General features: G+C 43.5%; 1 protein-coding gene and 2 pseudogenes across 1 annotated transcript in view; 2 read left to right on the top strand and 1 right to left on the bottom strand.

Annotated features, from left to right (window-relative positions):
- LOC119316155 overlaps positions 1-3761 on the bottom strand; it is a 16280-nt pseudogene extending 12519 nt beyond the window's left edge.
- Positions 3762-3846: 85 nt separating this feature from the next.
- LOC119314723 lies at positions 3847-5887 on the top strand (annotated as a pseudogene).
- Positions 5888-15055: 9168 nt separating this feature from the next.
- The window catches only part of LOC119318587 (receptor kinase-like protein Xa21), a 3176-nt gene continuing 2493 nt past the window's right edge, over positions 15056-15738 (top strand). The window contains exon 1 of the mRNA XM_037593167.1: positions 15056-15211. The gene's annotated coding sequence lies outside the window, so the exon portion shown is untranslated. The remainder of the gene's footprint in view (positions 15212-15738) is intronic.

Below are 15738 nucleotides of genomic sequence, written 5' to 3'. Positions count from 1 at the left end.
AGCATCACCGTATTCAGGGGGCACATAGTTGTCATCGTACTCTTCTTCTTCGCCGTCTTCCATCATAACCCCTATTTCTCCGTGCCTCGTCCAAACATTATAGTGTGGCATGAAACCCTTGTAAAGCAGGTGGGAGTGAAGGATTTTCCGGTTAGAGTAAGACCTCGTATTCCCACATTCAGTGCATGGACAACACATAAAACCATTCTGCTTGTTTGCCTCAGCCGCATCGAGAAACTCATGCACGCCCTTACTGTACTCGCGGGTGTGTCTGTCACCGTACATCCATTGCCGGTTCATCTGCGTGCATTATATATAATTAAGTGTCCAAATTAATAGAAGTTCATCATCACATTAAAACCAAAGTGCATACATAGTTCTCATCTAACAACATATAGCTCTTCAGAGCATCTAATTAATTAAACCATACATTGAAATTATGTAAAACATTTCAATGCGAAAACAAATGCGATCATAATCGCAACCAAGGTAACAATTGATCCAACGGCATAATGATACCAAGCCTCGGTATGAATGGCATATTTTCTAATCTTTCTAATCTTCAAGCGCATTGCATCCATCTTGATCTTGTGATCATCGACGACATCCGCAACATGCAACTCCAATATCATCTTCTCCTCCTCAACTTTTTTTATTTTTTCCTTCAACAAATTGTTTTCTTCTTCAACTAAATTTAACCTCTCGACAATAGGGTCGGTTGGCATTTCCGATTCACATACATCCTAGATAAATAAAATCTATGTCACGTTGGTCGGCATAATTTTCATAAACAATAAATGAACCAATAGTTATAAAGATAATATACATACCAAATCCGAATCATAGACAGGACGAGGGCCGACGGGGGCGGATACCAAAACCATCGCACTATATAAGATGCAATAATAAATGAAAGAAAATGATACAAGTATCTATCTAAACATACAAGTAAGAATATTTTTCCTTTCAGAAAGAAGATAAGAACAAGAGGCTCACCACGGTGGTGTCGGTGATGAGATCGGCGCGGGTGATCGACGGCGGTGAAGACGGGGACGGGGCGTGACGGACCGCTAAATCTAGACAAATCTCGAGGAAAATGGAGCTTGGAGGTCGAGCTTCGAGAGGAGAAAGCTTAGGTAGTGTGGCTCGGGCATTCCATCGAACACCTCATGTGCATAGGAGGTGAGCTAGAGCACCACAAAGCCCTCTCCCCCTCGGCCAGAAAAAACAGAGCACTGTGCTCTGCTCTTGCGCGAGGGGGTATATATAGGCACCTCATTGGTCCCGGTTGGTGGCATGAACCGGGACTAAAGGGGAGCCTTTGGTCCCGGTTCAAGCCACCAACCGGGACCAATGGTGGTGGGCCAGGAGCGAGGCCCATTGGTCCCGGTTCGTCCCACCAACCGGGACCAAAAGGTCCAGACGAACTGGGACCAATGGCCCACGTGGCCCGGCCGGTCCCCTGGGCTCACGAACCGGGACCAATGCCCACATTGGTCCCGGTTCTACACTGAACCGGGACTAATGGGCTGAGCCGGCCTGGACCATAGCCCTGTTTTCTACTAGTGTGATGACTTCAGCAACACACCTGATGATATTGATGGCGATAGTGATGACGCTAATGGTGAAAGTGATGACAATGTAGATGGTGTCTGTGAGACTGATGACCTTAGCAACACAATTGATGATGTTGATGGCGACAGTAACTATGATGAAGATGGCGTCTATGAAGCGCATGACTTGAGCGACAGAACAGATGATGTTTATGCACAAGATGAAGAAGCATATGTGCATGTAGATGAAGATGGCCGATTCGAGTACTCATGGAACTCAGATGAGGACAGCTTCATTGATGTGGATGGAAGTGTCGCCGACCGCGATGACGATGAGTGTGATTACCACCTCATAGGATTGCAACCGCACAAGGACGTGGTGTTCCTACAAACTTCCAACAGCGCGGTTGCAGCATACCATGTCATGACTTCAAGAATGCAATATTTCGGAAATCAGCTTGTTAAAGACCCTTTCACATATTTTCATGGCGTTAGAGATGTGCGAGGTAAAGCTCCTTAATGCCTGTGAGATTCCAAAACCGCGCATGCTTGAGTGAAGTGTTGAAGTTATTCTCAGACATATCAAAGACTTTTAGATGTGTGAGATTGGAACGTGGTATACTAGTAGACATGGTATTATTTAGACTACAATAGGGCAACATAAGCACTTTAAGAGAAGGAAGCATGTTAACCCTCTGAAACAAATCCCTCTCGGAACTAAGATCGGCACCACTCATGTCAAGATGGCTCACCAAAGATAGACCTGGTGACCATGCAAGATCCATTGTTTGGAAATCATTCCAACTGACATCAAGATAATGCAATTTTGAGAGATTGCCAAGTTGGGAAGGTATTTTCCCACTGAATCCCGCGAACGAGAGGTTGAGATACCTAAGGTTATTGAGGGAAGCCAAGAACACAGGGATGCTTGTGCAGTTGAAGTAATTCCCGCTCAGATCAAGATACCTCAGTTGTTGTAAAGTAGCCAAAGTAGAGCTCATCTCGCCTGCTGACAAGCTCAATGATCTGCGCATATTCGGGTAGTTGTATTCGTCCATGTCGATGTTGCGGAGGCTGAGCTTGATGAGATGGCCTCTTCTGTTGCTGCACTGGACTCCCTTCCATTGACAACAATCCTCACCCGGTCATGACGAGAGACGGTCAGCACGGTCTAGGAGGCTTGCCTTGAGGACAGAAGCGCATATCGGTCGCTGCTGATGCAGGCTCCTGATACACTCGCTTGGCCATGGGAAGTGGACCCTGCTTGGAAGATCAATAGGCAAAGGAGCAGTGCAGTTCCTCGGTCATATTGGTCGGGAAATGGCAGATGGAATTGAGAATGGACAGAGCAGCTTCTCTGTATTCCAATTCCACCACAACAACAACATAGGATAGGAGTATTGGCTAGAATTTGCCATGAGTCAGACAGCACGGCAGACAAGTTGGAGTGCCTTCTTAAAAGTTTTGTTTAATGATAAGTCATGCTCGCATTACTAAGTCACCACTCCTCAAGTTTGTTGATCATAAAATAAAGAAATAAATATATTCTTTTTCTACATGCTGCCGCGCGTGATAAAGTGCCGTGAGTGCGTGATAAAGTCAGCACTAAGCCAAGTGGCGAGGTCTATTCTCCTTGTGACTTTTGATAAGGTGCCGTGCGTGAGAATATTTTTGCAGGTGTGAGCAGAGAAAAGGCGTTTTGGTGCCCAGGCTCATCTGCACCCGGTTAGAAAAAAATCGTAAATAATTCAAAACAAATTCAAAAAATTCCAAATAAAATTTGTGTGGTAGAAAATTTGATGCGTGAGGCCCGCTTCAAATTTCAAGTCATTTGGACATATGAGCAGCTCTCAGCAAAAAGACAAATTGGGCCAAAAAAGTATATGAACAGTAAACATTTTTACAGACCCCCAATTTGTCTTTTTTGCTGAGAGCTGCTCATATGTCCAAATGACATGAAATTTGGAGCGGGCCTCACGCATCAAATTTTCTACCACACAAAGTTTATTTGGTATTTTTTGAATTTTATAGTATATGTTTTGATTTTTTTCGTCGGCGCGGGTGCATATGAGCTCGGATGGAGAAATGGATTTTCGGTGTGAGCATGGTTTTCTTTTACAAAACTGCTGTTTGAACTACATAGCCTGCACGACAGCTACACTTTACTGATATGCATGGACGGACCGATATACGCTGTCGTTCACACATGGTCCGCGCATCATCGTGTGCATAGCAACACTCTTTTTTTTAAACCCGTGCAAGCAAAGCAAGCTGAGCGTGGAGCATTCAGCATTCCAACTTCCAACTCAACTCACAGGCTTCACGGCTGACACACCTCATAGCCCAGCCGGCAGCGACAAAACCATGCAGGAGAGGCTGCCGTTCCGTGCGATCCGGCCGAGCAAAGGTACCCTAGCTACCTCTCTCTTGGGCAAAGGTGCCTCCTCCTCCTGATTACTCATTCAAGTACTGCTTCTTCCGTGTGTGTTTTTGTGTGTGTGTTCGGTTGGCTATGTGCATCTTAGTTACGCAGAGACCGGGTGTGTGCTCAGTGTGTTATGTATCCTCTTGATGCTTCAATTTTGAACCAATAAAATCCGCCTTTTTTGAAAAAAAAATTGCTTCTTCCATCTTGTTTGTTGCCAAACATAAAAATCTCGCAAAAGGCAAAACTAATATTTTTCACATGGGTTCTACTTCTAATATTTTCCCTCATCGGACCATGAAACCTATTAGTATTGTTCATGAGAGCAAGCTCACAAAACCTACTAGTATTGTTCATGAGCTACACAGCGCGGAGCTAGGAAAAATCGATTAGGGGGGCCAAATGAGTGATAATATTGATGAGAGGGGCCAAATGATGGTAATCTTCATAAAATTTCTTAAAATCTGGAGGAAAATAGGGGCATTATACTGCACTTCCTGGGTCATGGGGGGAGCGATGGATCCTGCCAGTCCCCCTAGCTCCGCCACTGGACCTACTCATAAGTTTTTTTCCTCTTTGAAAACAAGATACAAGCTTGTGTATCGATTGATGCACACAATGACCAATCTTGCAGTAAACATAGTATGCACAATGTTTTATTCTTTATTCACTCTTTGCAGGTGATAGGGCCCTTAGTCAAGCGACAAGGCTCGCCCCAATCTTTATGTTGTTGTCGCTGCTGCTGATTTCTTGTGGAGTCGGCAGCATTCGCTGCTCCTCGATGACCGTCCATGGTAACATCACGGACATGATCTCGCTGCTAGATTTCAAGCGGGAATCACTAACAACTCAAGACAAGCCTTAAGATCTTGGCAAGCCAGTGTCCCTCTTTGCAGTTGGGAGGGCGTCCACTGCAGCTCGGGGCGAGTCACTAAGTTGTACCTCAGCGAACGAGGGTTGTTGGGCCCGATATCCCCCTCACTCGGGAATCTAACATTTCTTAGGGCACTGGACCTGTCCAAAAATGGGTTCACCGGCGAGTTACCACCTCTCAACCGTCTCCACAGATTGGAATACATTGACTTGGGAAACAACTCACTACGAGGGACCATTCCAGATACTCTCACAAACTGCTCCAAGCTATGGATCCTAGACCTATCTGCCAACTTACTAATGGGTGAAATTCCCCTTGGTATAGGTCGCCTATCCAATCTAAGGAAAGTATGGCTTTCCTCAAATAATCTCACCGGAACAATCCCACCAAGCCTAAAAAACAGCAGTCAGCTTGAAGAAATCGTGCTTACTGATAATAAGCTCACGGGAACTATTCCTGATGAGACGGGAGTTTTCCCATTTCTTGTTTATTTAGGCCTTGGTGGAAATATGCTATCGAGTGGAATCCCAGAAACCCTGTACAAATATAATCAGTCTTCTCTCCAATTTTTATACTTAGATTCCAATATGCTTGGGAAAACACTGCCATTGAACTTTGGTGACACCCTCCTGAATCTTAAACATCTCTGTTTGGACAATAACAATTTTGAAGGTCATCTTCCTGCTTCACTAGGCAATATTTCAGGGCTAAGACTGTTAAACTTTTCTTCCAACAATTTCATTTGTCAAGTTCCAGGTTCTTTTGGTAATCTTGTACTGTTAGAATACCTAATCCTTCAGCAAAACAATTTTTGGGGCTTCCTCCTAATAGAGCTCGGCGGCTTAAGGCAGCTCACCCATCTGGATCTGTCTGATAATAATTTGCAAGGTGGTGTGCCATGACACGGAGTGTTTGTTGAAAATAACAGTTCCGTCTCACTTGGAGGCAACATGGACATTCTTTTGGAGGAACACTGGATCTGACCCCATGTCCCGCCATCTCTTGGAGAGAAGAAACACAGCATGCACTAGCTACCTGATTATTGGACTACTCATTACAATACTTGGTCTGTCACTTATATTGTTTGGCCTATTTTATGCTCATCAAGATGTCAGGAGTGTTAGAATAAACGAGAAAGCTAAATTCCTACCGACTGGCAGTTTGCAACAGATCCACACGATTTGTTAACCGTTCGATTCGCATCTAACGGTCTCATTTAGCACTAGCGGTTTAAACAATACTGCGCGTCGAGCGTGGACAACGTGAGAAACCCAGAATCCTGCATGCGGATACTGTGCGTCAGGCGTGGACGACATGTGCGAGAAACCCGGAATCCTGCATGCAAAAAATTAATGACTGCGGCTGGAGTCGAACTCCAGACCACAAGGCCATTCACGGGGGAGCAAACCACCTGGTCCATGCACGGTTTTCTGTTGGAATCAAGCATCGTGTTGTACTTATATCCACACCTAATGATGACTATTTTCTAGACAACCTGCATAGTTCGTTTTATAAGATTTTCTTCATGAAGATTTATAGAACATAGCTAATGGATTATGTATTAACATTGTGGTAGCCTTTTACATCGGGACAAGTGTCACTAAAAAACCATACCCGATAACTTATGTATAAATAGCTTGATAATATACACATAACATAGCTGATAAGTCAAGTACAAACGCCGCGATAACTTTTCACCCTGGCATAAAAGTTATTAAAACTACATACCTGAATAACTTATGTGCAAATAGCATAGTAATATACGGATAATAGAACTTAACTAACGTACAATCATCTCTATAACTTTTGATGCTGGGATAAAACTTGTTAAAAATATATAGATGATAACTCACCTATAATCATCATGATAACTTCTGATCCTGAGATAAAAGTTGTTGAAAATACATACCCTATTATTTTAGGTGTCAATAATATGATAATATACGCACAACATAGCTGATAACTCATGTACAATCGCCACGATAAGTTTTGGCACTGGCCAAAATTTTATTGAAAATGCATACCTATAATTTCTGTGTAAATAGTATGGTAATATACGCACAAGAAAGCTATTAGTCATGTAGAAAGACCGTGGTACTTTTGACCACGGGTTAAAAATTATGGGAAAACATACCTCGCCCCCCTCCCCATAACTTCTAGTACGTAAATAGAGTGATAATACACGCACACCAGAGTTGATAACTCGCGTACAAATGCCACGATAACTTTTGACATGAGAAAAAAAGTTGTTGGAATACATACACCTTATAACTTATGTGTAAATAGCATGATAATATATGCACAAAAGAGATGATAATTCACATACAAAATATTACGGTAAATTTTTCTTTACTCGGAAAAAAAGTTACTCCCTTCGTCACGGTTTAGAAGGCGCGCTTGGAAATTCTCTAAGACCTAGGTGGTTATCTATTGGTTGTGGGATGGGCTAAAAAATAGCATTCACACTACACATGCATATAGAAATAGTATATCAGAGTACTAATTAGCTACTAGAAATAAATGCAAAGCGCCCTAAATCTTGTCTATTGTGGAAACGCACGCAAATTTAACTGTGCCTTCTAAACCGTGACGGAGGAAGTATTAAAAAACATGCCCCGATAACTTCTGTGTAAATAGAATGATAATACATGCACATCAGAGCTGATAACTCACATACAAACGTCGCGGTAACTATTTACCTAAGAAAAAAAGTAGTTGAAAAATATACACCCGGTAACTTAGGTGTAAATAGCATGATAATATACACATAGGAGATCTGATAACTAATGTACAAACATCAAGAAAATTTAATGACCAACGGAAAAAAAGTTGTTAAAACAACATACCCGAAAACTTCTATGCAAATTGCACAGTAATATACACAATACAAAGCCGATAACTCACTACAAACACCACGGTGACTTTTAACCATGAGATAAAAGTTTATTGAAAAACATACTCTGGTAATTCTATGAAAACAGTATGATAATATACACATGACAGGGTTGATGATAACTTACTTAGCCTAGACGTGATAACTTTTTCACCCTGGATTTTTTTTTTGAAAAACACCATGTGTCAATATCATGGTAATATATGCCCACCAGAGTTGATAATCTTCTTCGCCCTGGCATGGTAACTGTTTCGACCAGAGGATTTATTTTGTTGAAAAACACCCCCTCCCCATTATCATGGTAATATATACACAACAGATCTATAACTTAGTTACCCCAGATGTGGTAACTTTTTGACATAGAAAAATCTTCGGAACATAGAAACATGGGATCTAGTTTTGAAGGCATCGTCGTTTCGAGCTACAAAACATTTTGGATTTTCTAAAAAGGGAGAATTGTGGTCGACATTAAATTTTTTTGGCCCTCTATTGTATTCATGCATGTGCACGTGAGAAAAAATTGTGGGAACCATTTTTTATACCTCGATAATATTTGTGTAAAAAACATGATAAATTATGTCTTGCACATTGGTAACTTATGTAGGAGAGGCGTAATAACTTTCGACCTGAAAAAAAAGGTCGTCGGAACATATCAACATGGCATCTAGTTTCAAAGATCTCGTCGCGACAATTTTTTTATATGAAAGCAGTTTTTCAATCGGAGCTATGGTTTATGCTACAAAACATTTTAAAGTTTAAATTTCAAAGGAATCTCATGCGCATGCAAAATTATTATGGCCTCCTGCATGCATGCTTCGGATCTGACATCTGCGAATCGTCCGCACCTGTTGTTAAAATCCTGCCATCCGGAAGTTAGCAAAGTCCTAGAATAAATCTGAAATATACCGTCGATCATCGGAGGACCAAGCAATCACACGAGCACGGCACCGAGATTTGTTAATGAGGTTTACCGATATGGCTACATCCCCGGGGCAATGACTATGGGCGCTCCTCCCCGTGATACCGCTACAATACCGCACCCGGTCGCCCTGGACACCGACACATGCCGCCGACTTCCCCTGCGTTCCGGTGCTATTATGTTGGCATAGGTTACATTGTGTGTTTACCCCCACTATATATGAGAGGCTTAGGATACAAGTGTCCTATTAGGATACGACTCCACATCCTATGTAAACACAATACAACTCCTAGTCCAACTGTAACCTACCTTGTACACTATATTTGACACAACTCCAACAAACTCCACCTTGACGAATATTCTCCACCATTCTGGATTTGTCCATGCGTCAAACTTCCATGTACATTGGACTTGGGCTTATCCCATGAGTACCGCTGCTACTCCAAAGACTCCATATGACTCCATCTGCAACTTGTAGTTCCTTCTTTTCTTGACCACTGTCAACACTCGAGCAAAATTAAGTTCCTCTTTACTCTAGTGTATGCTCCCAACTTCCAGAGCTTCGTTCAACGCCATCACACACTAATCATTGACCTGCGTGAAAGTGAACAACTCGCATATTGGGTGTCACACATAAGAGTTACCTGAACTCAACATCACCGCTCCTTTCTTGACCGCCTGTCTGAAACTTGAAGGAATTTCACCCTTGCTTTTAGTCATCCCGAGTCAAATTCACAGTTGTCTCACCACATGTATGACCACCAGAACCCTGGCCCGTCCGCGTCGAGCCTCCGCTGTCCCGGTCGAGTCTCAAGGGTCGCGAAACCACACCACTCAACCCCCACTGCAGAGTACCACCGATCATCACCGACCGATGACGAGTTTCACGCTTCCATCAGACCACTGGGCTCTAGTCTGAACTGCATGTCACTCGCTTTTTCCCGCTGAATAGATTTCGATTCTCCGGATCCTTACACCGTAGTCCATCAATCAGCATCGAGTGAAGTCCTCCAGACTCCAGCTCCACCTTCAACATGACTCCATGGTAGATGCTCAGTCCACCCTTGCGCCTCATCGACTTCAAACTCCGTGTATACACCACCTTGAATCAATCCCGCGCCATAGTCTTGTCGAAGCCACACAAACCTCGGGCATGTGCACCACATGTTTCCACGCCCAGAAGTCGGTCACCATCAGTATCACGCTCCTATGTCGTCGTCGCCGATCCCACCGCCGTCTTCTGTACCAACCGACCTGCGTCGATCCGTCAGACCATCTAGTCCAACCCAACCAAACTTGTTCGACTGCAGACACATTCCAGACTCCTCAAGTCGTCACCGTGACAATCTCCATCCAAACACAAATGTGTACCAACAAAGAAAAACAAAGTGAAGTCCACATAGCCTTCCCGTGTGAACACCAAATCAGATCAACAAAGCTAACTAGCTCAAACACCTGTTTCATCACACGTGTGTAGCTGGCCTCTCCTTTTCTTTTCCTTTTCCATGACAACATCACGATCAGACTAAGCCCTTGTGCCGTAATTTTTTTTCGCCAAACAAATCTCACACGTGCAAGTCTGCATGTCCGAGAACACCAGCACTCGTCCTCCGGCTGCCTCGTACACGCGCCTCCGCCTTTCCGCTGAACCGACCTGCGCTTGGTTTGCTGCCCCGCATGGGCCATAGCCCAAAATCCAGCCGGGTGCCCCAGCTGCTGCCTCTGTACGTGTCCCACTGCTGCACGACTCATATCGATCTGTGAAGACCACCCACGTACATGTCGCCCGCCGACGCAGAGGATTTCCGATGTACGCTGCTGCTGCCACGATACGATTGCTTCTGGAAGATTACAATATGACCAACTCTGCCTCTAGCTCGCAACTCGCAGACGATATTGTCCCGTATTACGATCGCTTTCACAGATTTCCGTCGATGTTCTCTTCGTCCTCCTTTCAATCAACAAATCAAGACCTCTGAACAATCTAGCTCATGATATCATTTGTTAGAATAAATCTGAAGCATACTGTCAATCGTTCGAGGACCAATCAATCACACGAGCACGACACCGAGATTTGTTAACGAGGTTCACCGATATGGCTACATCCCCGGGACATGACTATGGGCGCTCCTCCCCGTGATACCGCTACAATACCACACCCGGTCGCTCTGGACACCGGCACATGCCGCCGGCTTCCCCGCGTTCCGGTGCTATTATGTTGGCATAGGTTACATCGTGTGTTTACCTCCACTATATATGAGAGGCCTAGGATACAAGTGTCCTATTAGGATACTACTCCACATTCTATGTAAACACAATACAACTCCTAGTCCAACTGTAACCTACCTTGTACACTATATTCGACACAACTCCAACAAGGAGCAAACCTATCATTCTTTTTTGGAGGTGCTGTGTGTAATTCACGGGGTTGTGACCTTCCAAACCTCCACTTTGGGAATAAATGATCCGGCGAGACCGTGGCTCTCAGTGCTCAACAATCAGCAAAACGTGTTAAAAGGGCAGTTTCAAATAGACTATGCTGGCCGATTGCCAACCACTCCCATTGTATTGTTTACAAGCTAAGCTAGGCCACGTCTTGGTTTTGTCATGCTGACGTTTTCTGATAATGAACTTATGGAAAAAATTTATAGTGACTTGGACAGTCAGAGCAATCCAACAAGCGGAGGAAAAATTTATAATGACTTGGACAGTCAAGCCTCGGGACAAAAGCTCAATACCCAAAAGTCATCCATTTTTTTGGCAAAGGGTGCCCAGACTTGGTTAGAGCAACAGCGAAAGGTGTACTGGAGATAACAAATGAGTCATTGAATGAAAGATATCTCGGTTTACCATTGGATGTTGGACGTGAGAAAAATGGAACTTCCTCGTATATCAAAGAACGGATATGAAAGCATGTACAAGGATGGATGGAGAAGATGCTACCAGGGAGCAGCAAAGAGGTCCTAATCAAGTCTATTGTGCATGCCACTAGTCTAATTTACTCTTCATTATGACTAGCCTTAGACATAGGCTCCTCCCTGAAGGGACGTCCCGTCTTTGCTCCTTTTTCAATTCGTATTAGCTGTACCAGTGGGGTCTGTAATGAACGTTGGTTTCTGGTAAAAGAAATCGGAGAGAAAACTTGCTTTACAAAAGACACAACAAAGTCTGGCATCTTTTTTCCATGTTTATAATTACTCGTTTGCATCGTAAGCAAAAGTTAGACTTGGCAAAGTCTACACCTATGGCAGCCAAAGCAGGGGGTTCCTTCCTTGAATTAGCTGGTCTCCTGTATCTAACAGCTTTTTTTTTTTGAGGGGTTCCTGTATCTAACAGCTAGGTGCTTCTTGTTTGGCAATGATAGATAGCAATTGCCGGTTATATATCATAGCTTAGAAAAGCGACCTTGTTCTCTCCAGTGTAGCAATCTTATATGTTATCGGCTGTTGGCGAGATGTGTACGTCATTTTATTGTGTTGTAGACATGTTGCAAATGATAAGCTCGTGTTACCCGGTAAGATGGGGATGGCCTGGACAGCTACACTTTTTTTTTCTATTTTTCTTTAGCGTTGGGACAATATTGTCTGTTCGAAAGGAAGACTTTGCTTATAAATATAGTGATCAAGTACGTCCTCGGAGTATAGTAGCACTCGCAAAGAAACTTCCACTTGCTCTTTCGTCATTATCTGATCTATAGGTTGTGGAAATTTTCCACCATTTTGAATAAAAAAAATCTCTTCTTAATTCCCGTCCACCTTGCACGCTATACTCCAGCTCGGATCATATCCCTGAACACTGCGTGGGTGGACACCAGCAGGCTTTGGTGTTTCGTCCAGTTAGAGAGAGGCTTCTTGGTCATGGGACGTCTCTATTCTTTTCCTTTTTGTTAGTTGGCCTTAGCTAGGGCCTGTAACGAACACTAAATTTTGGTAAATGAATTCGGGGATGAAACTCTCTCTAAAAAATTGAGCAAGGTGGAGTCTTCCTTCTTTCTATGTATGTTGTTACCATTATTGTCAGCTTCGACACAAGAGTAAGACTTGACATAGTCCTCATCTATGGATGCACGATGCAAGATATTCTTTCAATTAGCTGGACTCCTCCGTCTGACATCCATTGGTTGCACCCGTCAATGATGGAGTTTACGCTCTGCGCCTTTGTTGGAAGGCATAGATTTCTCAGACGTGCTCTTTAGGGTAAAACCCCAAGATCCGGCATTCAACACCCGGATCATGCTATCGGTGCTTGGGCGGTGTTCCTTTTCTGAAGGCGTTGCCTTCGGAGAACCTTGCATGTGGTTCGTCTATTGTCCAGGACATTGGTGGTGGTGTAGTTGTTTAGTTGTGTGTCATTAGTTGCGTGACTCTTTTAGTTTTTTACCCTTTCTGTTTTATCTTCTTAACTATGTGCATCCTCAATATCTCAACTAAATTTTAATATTGTGTCGTTGCAGAGGCTGAATGTAATTACTATCATCTTGATATTATGATTTTTTGAAAAAGCTGGACTCCTTTGTCTAACACCTAAGGCGTTGTTTTACAATGCTGGCTAGCTTGCCAAATGCCGATTATATATCACAGCTTCAGCTTATTAGTCAAGCGACCTTGTTGACTCTAGTGTGGTACTTCTATATGATATACGTATTGTCAGCAAGATGCGTCATTGCATTGTATAGTAATAAACATGTTGCAAATGGTGACAAGATTAAGCCCATCTGACGCGGTGCGATGGGGATGGCCTGGACAATAACACTTTTATTATTTTTCTTGAGAGTTGGGACAATAATGTTTGATCTACTCCAGAAAAGCATTTAGAAACTTCCACTTGATCTTTCGACCTAATCTGATTGGAATCAAAATACCAGAAAATCTGCTAGTAGATATGTAAAAATGTTCTCTAGTGGCCGGCTGCAAGTGGAGTTCTAACATAATATTGTTGCGGGCTGCAAGTGGGCGTAGAGTTAATATTGCAAGCCGATCGCTGTCTCTATTAAGCAATGTGTGCTCCATGCGGCGATACATATGCACACAGTATATGCCTATATGCCATGCGAGACGCACAGTGTATGCCATCTGAGGTGCCATAATTTGAATGAATTATGAATAAGATAGAAAAAACTCTCTTGGGCACTGGTCAATATGACCGGCAGAAGAACCCTAGGTACGGGCGGCGCAGTCCCTGGCGGCAGTCATGGAGGCCGACCGCCCCGGGGGCAGCATGCGGGGCAGAAGCATTGGAAGGTGGCTACGGTTTGGACCGGTTAGTCTGATACGATGTTAGAAGGGAATAGAGAGAGATTGGTAGAATATGATGTGTGTTGTATTGAGCCTTCAGGCGTTTTATACAGAGCACAAGGCTTGGAGCACAATAAGTCTCTTCTAAAGATAAGGCAGGAGATGATTATAAATCATAATCTACCATATGCAAATATATGTCTATATACTCTAACAAGCAGTAAGGGCCAAAGGAGAGCATCTCTGTCCGATTCCAGTTGAGGACTGAGCCAAGTGGCGAGCGAGATTATTGAAGGATGGGTTACCCACACGACAAGTGATGAAGTTTAAACATTTGGGAGTGCCGGATGAATGTCCCAGGTGCTGTCGAGGAATAGAAGACAACTTTCATGCTGTTGTGGCGTGCCCTACCTCCAGCGCTGTTTGGGATGCTATGGGGGAAGTCTGGAATATCCCAGCAAAGGAGGTGATTATAAACACAGGCCATGAATGGCTCTTTGATATGCTAGTTACCCTTGAGGAGGAGGACTGGGCAAAAATCTTGATGATCATATGGAGGAACTGGGACTAAATCATCTAACTTCCCGGATGGTCATCCATCCTCCCACTACCCCAACCTGAGCACGCTTAACTTTCGGGTTCTATTCTCCCTCGTTTCCAAGTCTGCACATATTGTTTTCCTGACAATAGTAAGATGTCAATCCTATTAACTCTTAGGAGTTTAGCTTGAGCATGAAGTCACACATTTCACTGTTTGAGTTTGAAACTATAGTAGGTCACCTTGTAATGGAGATTCAGGAGATAATGAGAGAAAGGGAGCTTGTGGACTTGTGGTACGTCGTGTTGGTCGTTTGCAGAATAGAGCTGCAGATCACCTTGCCTATATGTCGAGAGTGGAGCACATCACCGAGTTGTGGCTGCAGGTGCCTCCAGCTGCTCTTGTGAGCTATCTGGCAAGCGATTGTACAACTATTCCATAATTAATAAAGCCCGTTTTTCAGTCGTAAAAAAAAAGTGGCGAGCGAGGTCTATTCTCCTTTTGACTTTTGATAAGGTGCCATGCGTGAGAATATTCTTGCAGGTGTGTACGTAACTGTGAGCGTGGTTTCTTTCTTTAAAACACCTGCAAGCAAAGCAAGTTGAGCATCCAGCATGCATCCAGCGTTCCAACCTCCAACTCAACTCACAGGCTTCACGGCTGGCAGACCTCAGAGCCCGGCCGGCGGCGGCAAAACCATGCAAGAGAGGCTGTCGTTCCGTGCGATTCGGCCGAGCAAAGGTGCCCTAGCTACTCTCTCTTGGGCAAAGCAAAGGTGCCTCCTCCTCCGGATTACTCACTCAGTTAGTACTGCTTCTTCCATCTTCTTTACTGTCAAAAACAAAAATCTCGCAAAAGGCAAAACTAAAAAATTTCACGTGGGTTCTACTACTAGTATTTTCCCTCATCGGATCATGAAACCTAAGGCCTCCTTTGGAATTTCATAGGAATTCTAGAGGATAGGATTTTTATAGGATTTTTTCCTTTAGAGCCCTTTGGTTCATAGGAATGGATTCCTATTCCTACATAGGATTGGTTCCTATCCTCCATATTTCATAGGAAAATAAAAATGAGCCTAGACTAATGAAAAAATTCCTTTGATGTTAACCAAATGACATCTTGTTTTCCATTTCTACTCATAGGATTTGAGATACATGTCATCTCATTTCCTACAAGATTCCTATTCCTACGATAATCCTATCCTATGAATCAAAAGAGATCCCGCTTGGATCGTTGGATTTTCCCTACACCAGTAACTTACCGTCTCCAATTGAATACATGCGACCGAGTTGTATTTGCTTT

Source organism: Triticum dicoccoides, chromosome 6A (genome assembly GCF_002162155.2).
Source record: "Triticum dicoccoides isolate Atlit2015 ecotype Zavitan chromosome 6A, WEW_v2.0, whole genome shotgun sequence".
Taxonomy (NCBI): domain Eukaryota; kingdom Viridiplantae; phylum Streptophyta; class Magnoliopsida; order Poales; family Poaceae; genus Triticum; species Triticum dicoccoides.
Note: the sequence above shows the minus strand (reverse complement) of the source record. Positions and strands in the feature narration are given on the sequence as shown.